Genomic DNA, 13,525 nt, shown 5'->3' on the forward strand with positions numbered 1-13,525 from the left:
ACGTTAACAAAAATTCTTTGTAACTGAGAAGATCATGTGTGTCTCTCGTGTGTCTTAGTACGATTTATTAATTTCTAGTGTATTTTGATCAACTGAGTGCGATCGTGCTGGCAAAAACACTTAAAAAAAAAGACTGCTTCTGGATAATTTCGTCTTGAATGCGTATATGTATCTTGCACCTGTGTATGAATTAAATATTGCTTACTTCTACACTGGAAATCGATCGATTGTAGATCTTAAAATGTTGTTCAGTCTACTAAAGTTAAAATAACGTTCCATAAAATTCGTTGCGAAAGACTTGAGGAAGGTAGTCCAGTAAACATGGAGGATTTAGATAAACAAGCAGTACTGGCTTAGAAATTAAATACGAAATCGCCTACGGTTCTCGAAGTGACTGCCAGATATTTTTCATGGGAACTATTCGCCTTTTCATTAGCTACTCCACGTTAATTTCCTTCATTATTTACCCTAAGTATTTAATCATTCAATGGAATAAATATTATGAAGCCTGAATGGTCCTTCCATCTCAGTTCTGAATTGTTGTGTTCTCGTAGTCGTAGTGGTCGGGGTCGTAACCGTATCATTAGTGAGACAAGGCTTAGCTAATTTCTGGCGGCTACCATCAACCCGCCTAAGTGCAATGACACCCTATGTGCTCGCCGCGAGGATTATTGGTTTACATTATCCTAATATTCCTATATAACTTAGTGGGGGAAGGGACGAAACGAGCTAAGGTGTGTGTCATCCAGCGAAAAACATCAGCACATCGAACATACAACAATTACTGTAAGAATGCTATTTGCTCACAATGATTTACATCGATGTTTGTCCCTGTGCTGTATCGTATTAGTACTAAGCGTATCGTTACTGCATAGTCTGTGTTATATGTTTCTATGTAGTTTTATTGTTTTAACATAAACTTTCCTCCGCTAATAAGATCCTTTTTTTTTCAGTATAAAAACCGAACCTAGTATTGTGCACCAGTTTTTCAACAGTAATAACAGCACTATTGTTATGCATCGTTTTTTTTTTCTTTTATAAAAACGCAGTAGAAACCCGCCATAGACTTTTATTTTCTTAGCACTTTTACTCGAGTTACGAAAATAGTGCATTTCAACGAAGACGATTTACATGAAGCTGCGAATGTCTAATAAGAACTGAAAATATTTAACTGAGGCAATCATCCAAAGGGTATGTTGAACTGATACAAGTGGTCCATAGACCTCCGCAATCCACCAATGAGGTAAAAAGCTTCGTTTAGGACCAGAATTACAATATACTTTCAGGAAAGGATGCGCTTCTCGGTTTGTAACAATGTGCTAAGACTTTGTTTTTTTCTTAACCACCGGATAGCATGTCTATACGTCTTGGGGCAAATACCACCAACCATTTTTTTGCGTTTTTTTACGACTTAGCTAAACTTGAACAAGAAATCTGCCGTTTAGCTACATTCTGGCACCCCCTTGAGAATGCTATTGCAAGCTTAGCGTTATAGCTCTATGAATATTCTAAGTGCCTGACCATAACTTTATAATCGTGTACAGAAAAAAATATCCCTAGTTAACCAACACGCTTCAAGTATTATTATGTGGCTATATGCCCTTTTTACTTGTCGTTTTTTGAGCCATAATAATAGCACGGTCGACTGATGCTTAACAACAGACATGCTTTCATATATAGGCATAAATGTATATATACGAAGGTCTGTTAAAGCGCAAAACAATGTTGCCAGTTTACCTCAACGCTACCACTCGTAGACATATCGAAACTAAATAGTACAAACGGCCCAAGTTCATCCAACATAATATGCCCACATCTAATTTACAGTATAGAAACGCTGGTTGGTCTTATTATAATAAGTTATATAATAATAAATAATAAGGTCGCGTGTTACTTCTCTCGAATCGATCTCAACGTATTTGCCTTTCGTTGCTTCTTTGACATTATCGGACAACCTCTCTACTGTTCTCGGATTTATTTTCATTCAGTTATCACGAACAACAGTTTTCACCGCGTCCAAGGCTGTACGTATCCGAGTGCATCGGTTACTCCTGTCTCATGGCCGATCTCGTTGTCTGGCCAGCAGACAGACGAGCGCCACCTGGTGTGCAAAATTGAAATAACTATATCTGTATATGCCGGCACAAATCATAAGGAAATTGAGTGTTGATGCTCAATCGAGCCAGGGCGTAGCGTGTTACTCTGACACGAGAGAATGATGCCGATTCATTGAGATGGTCTCCTTCGTATTTATGATGTATACGATGGGGTATGTATAACATAAATCATTTCTTGCTTGCTATTGGGTTAATAAGTAAGTGAGCTTGCAATTGTCACAGGGCATCGATGGAAAGTCGGCTTTTGTCTTGTTGAAGTGATATGTTGTCCATGGTCCTTGGCCAAGTGCAGACTGAAACAGCTTTTCCAGATGTAGATAGGTTCAATCAGGTTAGACAGAGATCGAAAGACGACGTACGCTGAAAAAAAGAAAATATTATATACGAGGCAGCCGAACGTGTATTGTGAGGAAAAACAATAGCAAAAATTCAGGTGTTCTGTATAATTAGCTATTAAATAGATGTAGAAATTCGATTTGTGACGGTCGCGAACTTGTTTAAAACAAGCTGGATACACCTTCTATCGAAAAGTTAATATTGTCCCAATCTGCGATTTTCGTTATAGCGTTATATTTCGTGGAACAATGCGTCAGTAACTGGGTGTAACTGTTTATTCATTACTTGTAATGACTGCGTTTTACCGTTCGCAGCAGTTGGTCAAGCGGTAGGCGTTACTAAATAAATCGAAAGTGGTATCTCTTTAGTGGGGATTAACATGCCAATATGTGTTCATAATACTATTAGCGTAAAGCCTGGTTTAATGCTAATTCCCAAATAACCATTGAAGTAGACCGATAACGGCATCAGACATCTAATTTGAAATAAATCGAAGATTTTTCCAGTTTCTAATAGGGTACGAGTAATATCTAGGGTTTTCTTTATATACTAAAACACCTTAGCTTCATTTACACCTAATTCAGGATAGCATTTAGACTCTAGACGGAGACGTGATGAACCGTTCAGGGTTGTAGTAGACCCATAAATTTCGGCAGACAAAGACTGAGGACTTCATCATTGAGTTTCACCACCCATAACGATCTATGCATCTGCGCGGGCGTTGATGATATCATATAATGCTTGTATTTTTTTTTACCATATGTAAGTATTTTTACTTTTACCATATGTAAGTATTCATATATGAGACCGATTGTATTTGGTTGCGCAAGCTGTTTACGTGTGAAATGGACGTAGCCGAGATGGCGTCACCCTTACGGTGCCACATCATGTCCCAAGCTACATCTTTTGTGAGCTAGATATAAAAAAGACGTAAACAAAGTGTGCATTGCCTTACTTTACGTTTTTGTTCGGTAACAGTACTGCCGAATAGCATTGCTCCTCCCTCTCTGGAAGGCTGTCACGCTATAAGGTATTAGCGAAAATAACGGCATAGCTTTTTTATGAGCAGTTATGGTATGAAATGGCTCGTTAAAACGCTTTTTCCACTAGCTGAATTCTCCTAGCTTTTACAAGAGCTAAAATGTGTCATTAATTTCATTATTATGATATCTCGCAGTATGAATCTACACGTCACAGATCGACCCCCTTCTAGGTCTCTGTTGTCGGGTAGTCGTTGTACAATTATCCTGCCTACAAAAGACTGTAAAATTTACCTCTAGTGACGATCTAAAAGCATCTTTTCTTCTGTGTAAGCTACAATATCACAGACGAACTTTCCTGTATACTTAAGGATAAAAAGCTAAATCACTACTGAAATCACCGTCAGAAGAACGCTATGGACTATTCTAGATACATATAGTTATGACTATGTTTATTTGCATACAGACTTCTACCTAGACTCCAACCGCTATTACAGATATCAATTATACAAGACACATTTGTACATACATGTCTCGTTCCTTCTTCGCTTTTTGATGAAAGAATCAATTTTTAAACGCTTCAAACGACTTCTGTAAGTGCTGAATCTGGACCCATTGGCTAGATACTGTTAAGAGGAATGAAAAATATTAGAAACTTAAGTCAATTTCTTTAATATAATTTTCAAATCTTTAACATACTGCACTGATACTCAACCGTTTAAGAGTGCTCCGAGCTGGAGCGTACAAATTTCAGGTTACCATTGAAAGCGTAGCCGCCCTTGAGGGTCCACTGTGATCGGTGATATTATGCATGACAATGTCGAAGTTGTTTTCACTCAGGCAGCTTTTTTGACGGAGCTTGAACGCTTGCTGGCGAATCAGTTGCGAGCAAAAGCGCGTAGAAGTTGCACGTACTGATATCGCACCAAAGATCCTCAAAGCTAGCCGCCTACCAAGAATTACTACATAACATCAGTTCCTGACCACGGTAAAGGTCATGCCCACGACGAAAAACACTGTAAATGCATCCAGACCGGATTTATGTTTTTGTCACCGTTTTGAGGCCCTTTAGACGGTTTGATTGAGCTGTTGAGATTGTTGCTGTATCACCAATACTATGACAATAGCAACACCTAGCAACACGACGACAATAACCAAACCACTCCAGGACGTTACTTACTATGACGTACGTTTTGCCTTCGACGTTTTTGAGATCGCTGAAAATACCAGATATCATCATCTTGTTCCCGTTCAAACGACCTCACTGTTTCAACCTGCAACCTAAATAATAACTACCCAACAACGAAATACAGACCATCCATACCAGCGCCGACCATTTTTTTTATTTTGGAGATCACCCTGAATCTGTGAAGGTTTCCACACGGCTTGACAACATTCGATGGTTAGGTTAACGATAATAAATGTGCTTGTTACAAGAAATACCATCATAAATAGCGAGAGGAAAAGGCAAAGTAAAAACACCCTGATGTATGGTTAGGCACGCATATTGATCAGTTCTACGCGGTTGTTGTAGAAGAGCGTTGTGCAGAAGTCGGAGACGGCCGGCGAAAACAAGCAGAAGTACAACGACGTTTCTTGAAGTGTTAGGGTAGGATTAATCAAGTCTGCCATGAAACGGTAATTAGGTTTAACGGCCTGAAAAGCAATAACTTTGTAAAGGCGATTCTTTTCGGATGCGTCGACTTCGTATTCGTTTGCACTTCAGATCGATTTCGGTTTAATTTGAGAAGGCCACGCCGCGGCTAGAAAGGCGACCCCTCATTTTTTAAATGTCATTAAAGCCCTGTATTAATAGCACAGTGTTATTTGTCGCCAATTTACGGGATGGCTGAAGAAGTAAGTTTTCTAAAACACAACTTAGAAGCTATTGAGTTGTAAATATTGCACAAAATTTTAGCGTTCTGTTACGGCGTGGTACGAGGCGCGAGCGAAAGACGATTGTTCAGAGTGACTCCGCTTGGAGACATTTGGTGTCGTTAATTCAATACATTGAATCCTATCGAAACATCCAATAAACGTAGGGTATAGCATAGTTTTTACTAAAATTTTCCATTAATACATTGAAGGTATTAGTTCTGCTGTGTCAATAGACGCATCGATTTATTGTATCATATAAAATTACGCTTATTTTTTAATTTTATTGAAAATTAATAGATTATCGCTCATAGACTAATATGATTATAATAATTATCGCATCGATATTTTACTACATACAACGCGGTAAAATATTTCTGCAGTATCATAATGCAAAGCATCCTTGGTTTAATATGCCTATTACTAATTAAATAATAATTTATGAATAAAAAAAATAAAATAATTTAAAAACCGAATTCCTTAGAGAAGAAGCTGTTAGAAGTATATTTAATCAGTCTTCTATTTTTGCGTTCATAGTTCACACAAATGTAGTTGGATATTTCTACAAAGTGCTAAAATAGCCTCCTTGAATTTCGTTACCGATATCAGGTGTTTTTAAAGAAAGAGACTTATGGTCGAAATTTATCGAAAAAAAGAGCTTTTCATATTCACACAATGTAGCAAAAATCATCACTGAGTAACTCAGCGTGAAGCTTAACCACCCATACTAATGAAATAGGTTTACTTCAGGTAATCGTTTACGTAATCTAGACCCGGCACATTTGAGGCTGGATCATATGAAGAGGTGCGATATAAACCAATTTCTCCCATACCAACCATAGTTAACAACGAGTAGACATCTTTTTATTTGCACGCATTAGTTTTTTTTCTCGTTGGGTCCCTGCTGAATTTCATCCTGGGTCAAAACGTCCAGTTGTATTGATCACGTTCGTGTACTGCTACATTTGGCTAAAAAAGGTTAAACAGTGAATACGACCTGAATTGAATAGGTATCCACTTTCGACTATCGCGGGCCCTACCTTGTTCGCCTTTCCATTTCATCGAATAACACGATTGAAAGCTTTACTGGACAGTGATCCCAACAAAACCGGTTCACAGAACTCAATCGGCAACGAAAAGCGCCACACGACACTTCCATTGTTGTTTTTGGAGGCTTATGAAAGGAAAAAAGTTTGCTCTTGTCCAGGGCAGATTGTTTGCCCTCACCATATAGGAAAGGCCTGGCGTGCAAGTAGCCATGGGGTCCTTTGAATCTGAAATGAAATGGCATTACAGTCAACGCAGCGTCGAGTAGGCTGAACAAGTGCTGTGTCACTAAAGGATTTTGAATCAGCGAAACTGTTTGCGCGGTACCGGACTATAAGTACCCGCCTAGCCGATCGGCTTGTTCCCCCATTACACTATGTACATGATCTGACTACATTGTTACGTTATGTTTCAGCTTGTGTAATTATTGATTATATCTGTCGAGTTCCCTTGGTATTTTCGACACCTTCAGTTGGCCTTCGTTCGGACTAGATGTAATTATTTTTTAATTGTTCGTCGATAGATAGCATTTTCATGGATAGATAGCATTTCAAGGCTGTTCTGCTCCTTTTGGATTTGTTCAGGCTTTGGATATTATGCGGAAAACATGCTCTGACCCTGTTATAATTTGTTATAAAGAAAAAAAAAAAACGTGAATACCAAACGCAGCGTCGTCAAAGGCACTGATTTCTATAACAGATGTACCTGCTCGAATTTGATTCTTCTCCAGATAGAAATTTATCATTACACACAGCAAAGAATGTTATTAATCAAATGGATTAGATCTCCATGGGTGAGCGCTTCCCAAACCCGGGAGAGCAAGTATCTTGCTTGTTTCACGCTATTAACTTCGTAGAAATTAGCAGTGTGTGTTTATTGTTACATGCGTTGTTGTTTTATACAAAAGGCTATATATTAAGGCCCTACGCTCGGAAACGGATTCCTATATAGCTACCTAGACGAAAAGGCATAAAACTCAGATGAGTGCTAGTTTATGCTCCTTCTTCAGAAAGTCCTCGCATTGATGAATGTATGAATAATATTTCGAGATACAAGATTTACGTGTCACTAAGTAGATACGCTACTATCGCCTCGACCAAATATTTATCGAGATGATCATAGCCGTTTGAATTTAGCGCGCCAAACCGAAGCCCGCTGATTCAAGTTCCACAATGAGACACATGCCTCAGATGCTTATGGGCTCGATCCTAGTGTTACACATAAAGCGTATCTTAGGAAACCAACGTATAGTACCCGTGTTATCAGGGCGATGCTTAAAGCTGTAACACGGATAGTATCATAAGCCGCTTGGCACAGGTCGATTGTTCAAATCTATAAAGTCCGCGCAAAAAAGTTTCTACGGAAGTCATCCTGACGAGGAAATCATTCCACAATGAGGAATCGGTGTGGGATCGCCACACTTAGAACACTTTCTTGATGTGGAAGGACGTGAAAAGTTGGATTGTAAGCTAGACCTGGCAGGGATGCAGGCGCAAATCAGACAGAGTGGATGAATCTCTATGCGAGTCGAAAGCCCTCAAATGACTTGAGACATCAGATCATCGTTATACGTTTAATGAGGAAAGGAAACACGTCTCATATAGAGGGAAAAAAATATTACGAACTTATTAACGATGCTAGTCCAGGAACACATATGGAGATTGCATGGCTACGTTACCCAGTGCACGCATCTTACGGCTCCCGCAATGAAATACAAAGAAACTTTGAAAGGCGAAAGCTGCGAGGCACTTCGGACCGAAACTGGGCCAGGGACAAAAAGACTCTTTTCGCGCGTGACTTAGTTTAACTGACACACGTTTGCATACATTGAATGATATCGTAGCATCCTGGAGTCATATTCGGATCAACAATAATGTCTAAATGTGATTCCCTGTGGACTGACAATATGCGCTAGTGAGCAAACCGAATAGATGTTTCGTGCGTACCGTTCATTGATCATTTTATCCTCTGAAAATTAATTATCATCTTTAACATTATGATCGACTTGATAATCAAGTCTGTGTAGCTGCAAAACTCTGGGATTCTCACTGTAGACCCATTTGCCTGGGTTGCCATTTCTGATTTGCATATGGTCGTTCTATTTTAGAATATTAGTCCACCACTGTAGTGTAATATTGTACACATAGTTGTACGTTTCGGTATTCTTCTGCTAGTAGGTCGCGGCCAACTTGCATAAATAACTGAATGATGCGATCTTGGCGTAGTTTTCGTGACCGTTCAACAGTTTCAAGATTTATGTGGAATGGTACGAAAATGCGAAAATGTTGGAGCCCCATTGTACAGTGTTGCTGTGCTCCTGTTTCTCACAACGATCGTTATACGTGCTTCCTTAGCGTAACAAGTTGTAGCCCCTATAACAAAGGTGTTAATGGTAATAGCAAGGGAAACGTTTGTGTGAGAGGAATGTTACACGGATGTTTTCAACAATTCAACAAACGCGATGATAAACCCAGAATGAACCATACAGTCACTAAGATGGTTTTTTGAATCCTTCGAACAATTGTGATTTGGTATAGGCGCGATGGTGCTGCAAAGGAAAGTACTCCTAAAGTAAAGGGAAAAAGATAAAACCTTATTGTAATGGTGGTAGTTCTCGTTACCGATATATCCCCTATCGCGATGAGCATTTTATTTATTGAAATATTAGCTATTGTGCTCTTCGACAACTTGTGCGTTCTGCTCGCAAATACGAAAATCGCCAAACACAAACCCCAGTGTCTACTGCCCTTTTACTTGTAAATAGATCGCAGATGTCTGTGAATGCTTCATTGAAATACCAACACCGCCAATAATTACGGGTTAATGCAGATCATAGGGCCCAATTGTAAACGAACTATCATTGCTTCCCTATGGTGAGTACTATATCGCTCGACCGGTAATTGTATGTGTCGCGTGCTTGCGAAGTCAGTTTTTGGAATTCTATATCGAAACCTTGTCAGAAATTCTGTGTCGGACTACATGTCTGCAATCTTGAAATATCCGTTTATCACAAAGCTCTTCTACTTAGCTTTCAAGTGAGGGTCTTGTGAATATCAGATGTGAGCATGCGTATCTCCGGACCGCTCTGTAGTAAAAAATTCACAAGTATTCATTGATATATATATATATATACACATATATATATATATATATATATATATATATATATATATATATATCAGCTAGCCATCAAAAGCGTGGAAACATATACAACAACAATTATAATGATGCACACAGAACGCTGTAAGACAAGATACATTTTGAGATCACAGAACAACACAGTTTTGGACTAAATATTCAATCGTTGAAACAGCTCCTTATTACACAGTTACGGCGCCCTGCATTTATGGAAAGACGTGCGGAAGCACCGCAGAGCATTGCATTTACTAGATCTTGCGCACATGCAATTTTTATTAAAGTGCCTGAAGTACAGTGAAACTCACGCAGGCCTATCCCGGCCGCGACGTGTCCGTCTAAAAGGCTCATACACTTCTTTAGATCAGCATGTCTTTTACTATCTATGTGTTGTGGGATTCGTAGTTAGGATCTGCGGACATGCGTTTTCCGTCATCGATACTCGTAGTAAAAGTTTCCAACTGCTTCCCTTCTCTAACACTAGCCAAAGTTGTCACACCTTGATTCTGCAAGTTTGAGAAACACAATGCAACTTGTCAATATTGTTTGAATTCTATATTATTGTTTTTACATTGTCGGGTGGCTTACACCGGCGACTGCTGCCCTTCTGAGCCAATGATTTAGGCAGCCATCCAGGCCACAGTTCTGGCATTGCGACATGATGAGATCAGAATGGAAACACTTTCAGAAAGTTTTGAGCCTCTTCCGCAACCCCACATTATTCACCCAGCAGCAAATCTGATGCCCTGTTTAACCAAGTTTACGAGATATCTGCCTTTTCTTCTACACAACAGAGAAGCAGTCTTTTCACCATCTCTAGACTATACTCATGTTAGTAGTTCTATAGCTTTTTCGTAGCTTTCTTGTTATTGTTCTCTCACAACCCTGTTTCAGTAACTTCACCGTATTGGTCAATTCATTCCATTAGTTCGCTGCATTATTCGGCAAGAACTTTAGTACTTGCGCTGTCCTGCTTTGCCTACCCACTTACTCACACTTAAATATCGGTCGTACTGGGAGCCAAACAACTTCTGATAGAACAGCTAACGGCCATAGCGGGCGTAAGATTCGGCACATGAAGGCCGCAAATGTTAGATCATTGCTGATTTAGACCATAATCTCGGGTCTGCCTATTGCATGTCCCTACTGACATCGATTAACGCTGCGCGTGACTTTTTATTCTATCTTTTTCCCATAGATATGGGCCCATTTCTATCTATATCGCAGAACATCCTTCAATTGAGAAGGCAGACAATCTTGCCCTTGCCTTCGGCTTATTGTCTGTCACTTCAAACCCCACTAGTCCCCATCTATTTTTCCCCAGAACGATGGCAACAGTTTAATGTCTCTACCTGCCTCCAAATTGTTAGTCCGGATGATTCCGTTAATGGAGTTATCGCGTGCCGCTTGAAGGTACTATGAATCGCCGGACCGGCGACGTAGAGACAAAATCCCCTGCATGAGTCGTTAGAAGCAAAATGATTATTTGGTTCGATGTTCATTAAAAAGTACTTGATTTTTTAAACTTAACCTTTGCCGCCAAATGAAGAGACTCTTAAACGATAACAGAACGAAGCATTTTGAAACTGGGTAAAATTCGACGACAACTGGAAAAAAGCTCGAATATCATCTCAAGGGTACTTTCAGGGTAGCGCGAAAAAAGATTATTATTGAATCCTTATTTCCTTTGGCAAATGATCAATAAGCATGAATATCATTGCGGAAAACAAGGACATACTCTGACTTCGTTTATTTCTCAGAAATAGCGATTTTCACCAAAATATAGTTGATTTTTTATACATGTGGTCATCTATGACAATATAGTACACTTTTTTACTGCCTAAAATTATTACTCTATTTCTTAAAGTACGTGTTGCACTCATGCACGCCAGTTTTCAATTGTAAAAGAAACGCACACTTCGATATTTTCCTTTTCAACTTATCTAAGATAAATGTTTCCAATACTCCCGTAAAACATGCATTCAAGTTCCTAAAAAGAGGTCATAAAAGGTTCCTTTGCACAGAACCAACCACGTCTGCAATCGGTTTTGAACCTAGACCAGGTCTTGCACCCCTAGATTGGATAGATAAATATGTAGATAAATATAAAAAATACACGTTTACGGAAACGTATCTATTTGACACAATGCTTGCAACGTTCTCTACTGACACAAGAGAACCTTAAACACCTAACGCACGGTGACAGAAAATATAGGCCTGCCTTTCTTTGCCTTCCGGGAAGCAAATCTATTATACGTAAGAGATATCCTTCGTCCAGCTATAATTTATTGCGCATTTATAAAAGTGGGTATTTTTAATCGTCTGTTTTTCGGCGTCTACTATGGAATACTGTAGATTTATTATGTCTTTAGCTGTCCGCAGAGTGATGCCGGGAATGATACGGGAACAACTGGGCGAAAATCAAATCGATGAGAGGCCCATTTGGTTCTAGTCAGCTGAAAAGTATATTTTGTTTATCCGAACGGGGTCGATGCCAAGTGAACGCACAAAGTCATTTTGGACCAATTTCAAGTTTAGTTGCTTGTACTACATATCTGGCCAAATTTCTTTTAGAGTACACATCAGTATCAGGAAAACCAGTTAAAGAAAACATAAAAATGATGAATACCTGTTAACTAATGCCTGCATGACGATACCGGCTGAATATTACAGATTTGTATGTGAATAATAAGGTAACCTGTAAATACTAGGAATAGGCACGAAAAGGTTGGGTAACTGATTTCAACTTGCGTTGGACGTTTTTTCTTTGAGGCGACACTATTCCTAATATGTACTAAGTTAAAGTAACTAATTTAACCTACACTATTTGGCACTTCGCCAGACATCTAGCTGTCTCAAGTTGTATGCCCAGCAATACCGTTAACCGTTGCTTCAAACGGCTGGCTTCTGCCAGCGCGAGACGGAATCGAGATTAGATTACCACGTGTCTTCAAGTTGAGCAGGCAAACAGGTTACCTCTGAGCCAGGAGGAACACAATTTCCAAGATACTTCGCAAATGAAAACCAATAGGTAGAATTAGGGACTAGTGACAAAAGACTGAGTGATGGAATGACGCAAAAACGAGGTAAATTATGTATGTAACGTTGCATTACGGAAAGCTCGCACATCATACGCTAGATTTAAACCTCTGAGAGCGTTCTCAAGTAATGAACCTATGGCGCTTATTACTGTATGGCGAAATATGATTTCGGCTGGAAGTAAAGAGCATGCGTTTTATCTGATATTTTTCTTGCAATGAGGCCATTAGTTTCTTAAACGGGCTATATACAAATTAGTGAAAATATCAATGAGCACAGTTCTCAGCGACATAGACGCCATTACACCTCCGTTCGAAGGAAAACACGATATAAACGCGTAGCGATTGAGCTCTGTGGCATCGTTATTCAGGTACCGATAAAATACAAGAACCCCTCATTAGAAAAACTTAGAATAATTACAGTGTAATCCTACGATGAAACGATTCACATTTTCATAATCTTTATAATTTTTATATAATGGTTGGATTTAATTTAATCCGAATGTAAATTGTCCAGTAATATTGAAATCAACAGTGAACCCAATCTCTTCCCTATTAGAAAAACACCGCTACTCAACGATATACTTGCTTCCATTCGAGAGTCCAAGAATATTATCATCCGAATCTTCATGTTCAGACTACAGTTTTAGCCAAGCATCCGTTAAGGACCCGTCATCAACTCATTTTCTGCGACTTAACTCAACGCCGTCCCAGAAGCGGCTTTACTTGGCTCCCACACAGTTGGCATCTAATGAAAACTCCATCAACCATGTACGAGCGTGGAATCTGAAATCAGCCTCGGTAGCTGCTTTCGTACCAGCAAAGAACGTACCACACTGACGCTGCAATTACTCCTAAGTCGCCTCGATCTGAGTTACGTGGAATGGCGCGAACGGCTAAAATCACCATTGTCGCCCGTCGTTTATAAATGCGGCAAAGTGAACACTACCTATGAGCGAGATAAGATACAAATTATAATCTATCGCGAAATGATTGC

General features: G+C 39.3%; 1 long non-coding RNA gene across 3 annotated transcripts; it reads right to left on the reverse strand.

Annotated features, from left to right (window-relative positions):
• Nucleotides 1-1,053: 1,053 nt before the first annotated feature.
• LOC111268674 (uncharacterized) lies at nt 1,054-6,477 on the reverse strand. Of its 3 annotated transcripts, none has more exons than XR_015314326.1 (4): nt 6,349-6,477; nt 4,193-5,089; nt 3,963-4,059; nt 1,054-2,477 (listed from the first exon to the last, which is right to left on the reverse strand). It is a non-coding gene; the product is annotated as an uncharacterized LOC111268674 (long non-coding RNA). The 3 variants fall into 3 exon arrangements; XR_002685336.2 differs by lacking the exon at nt 6,349-6,477 and having other exon boundaries at nt 4,193-4,449; nt 4,614-5,407; XR_002685335.2 differs by lacking the exon at nt 6,349-6,477 and having other exon boundaries at nt 4,193-5,407.
• Nucleotides 6,478-13,525: the final 7,048 nt, after the last annotated feature.

This window comes from Varroa jacobsoni, unplaced genomic scaffold (genome assembly GCF_002532875.2).
Source record: "Varroa jacobsoni isolate VJ856 unplaced genomic scaffold, vjacob_1.0 scaffold_1307, whole genome shotgun sequence".
NCBI classification, from domain to species: Eukaryota; Metazoa; Arthropoda; class Arachnida; order Mesostigmata; family Varroidae; genus Varroa; species Varroa jacobsoni.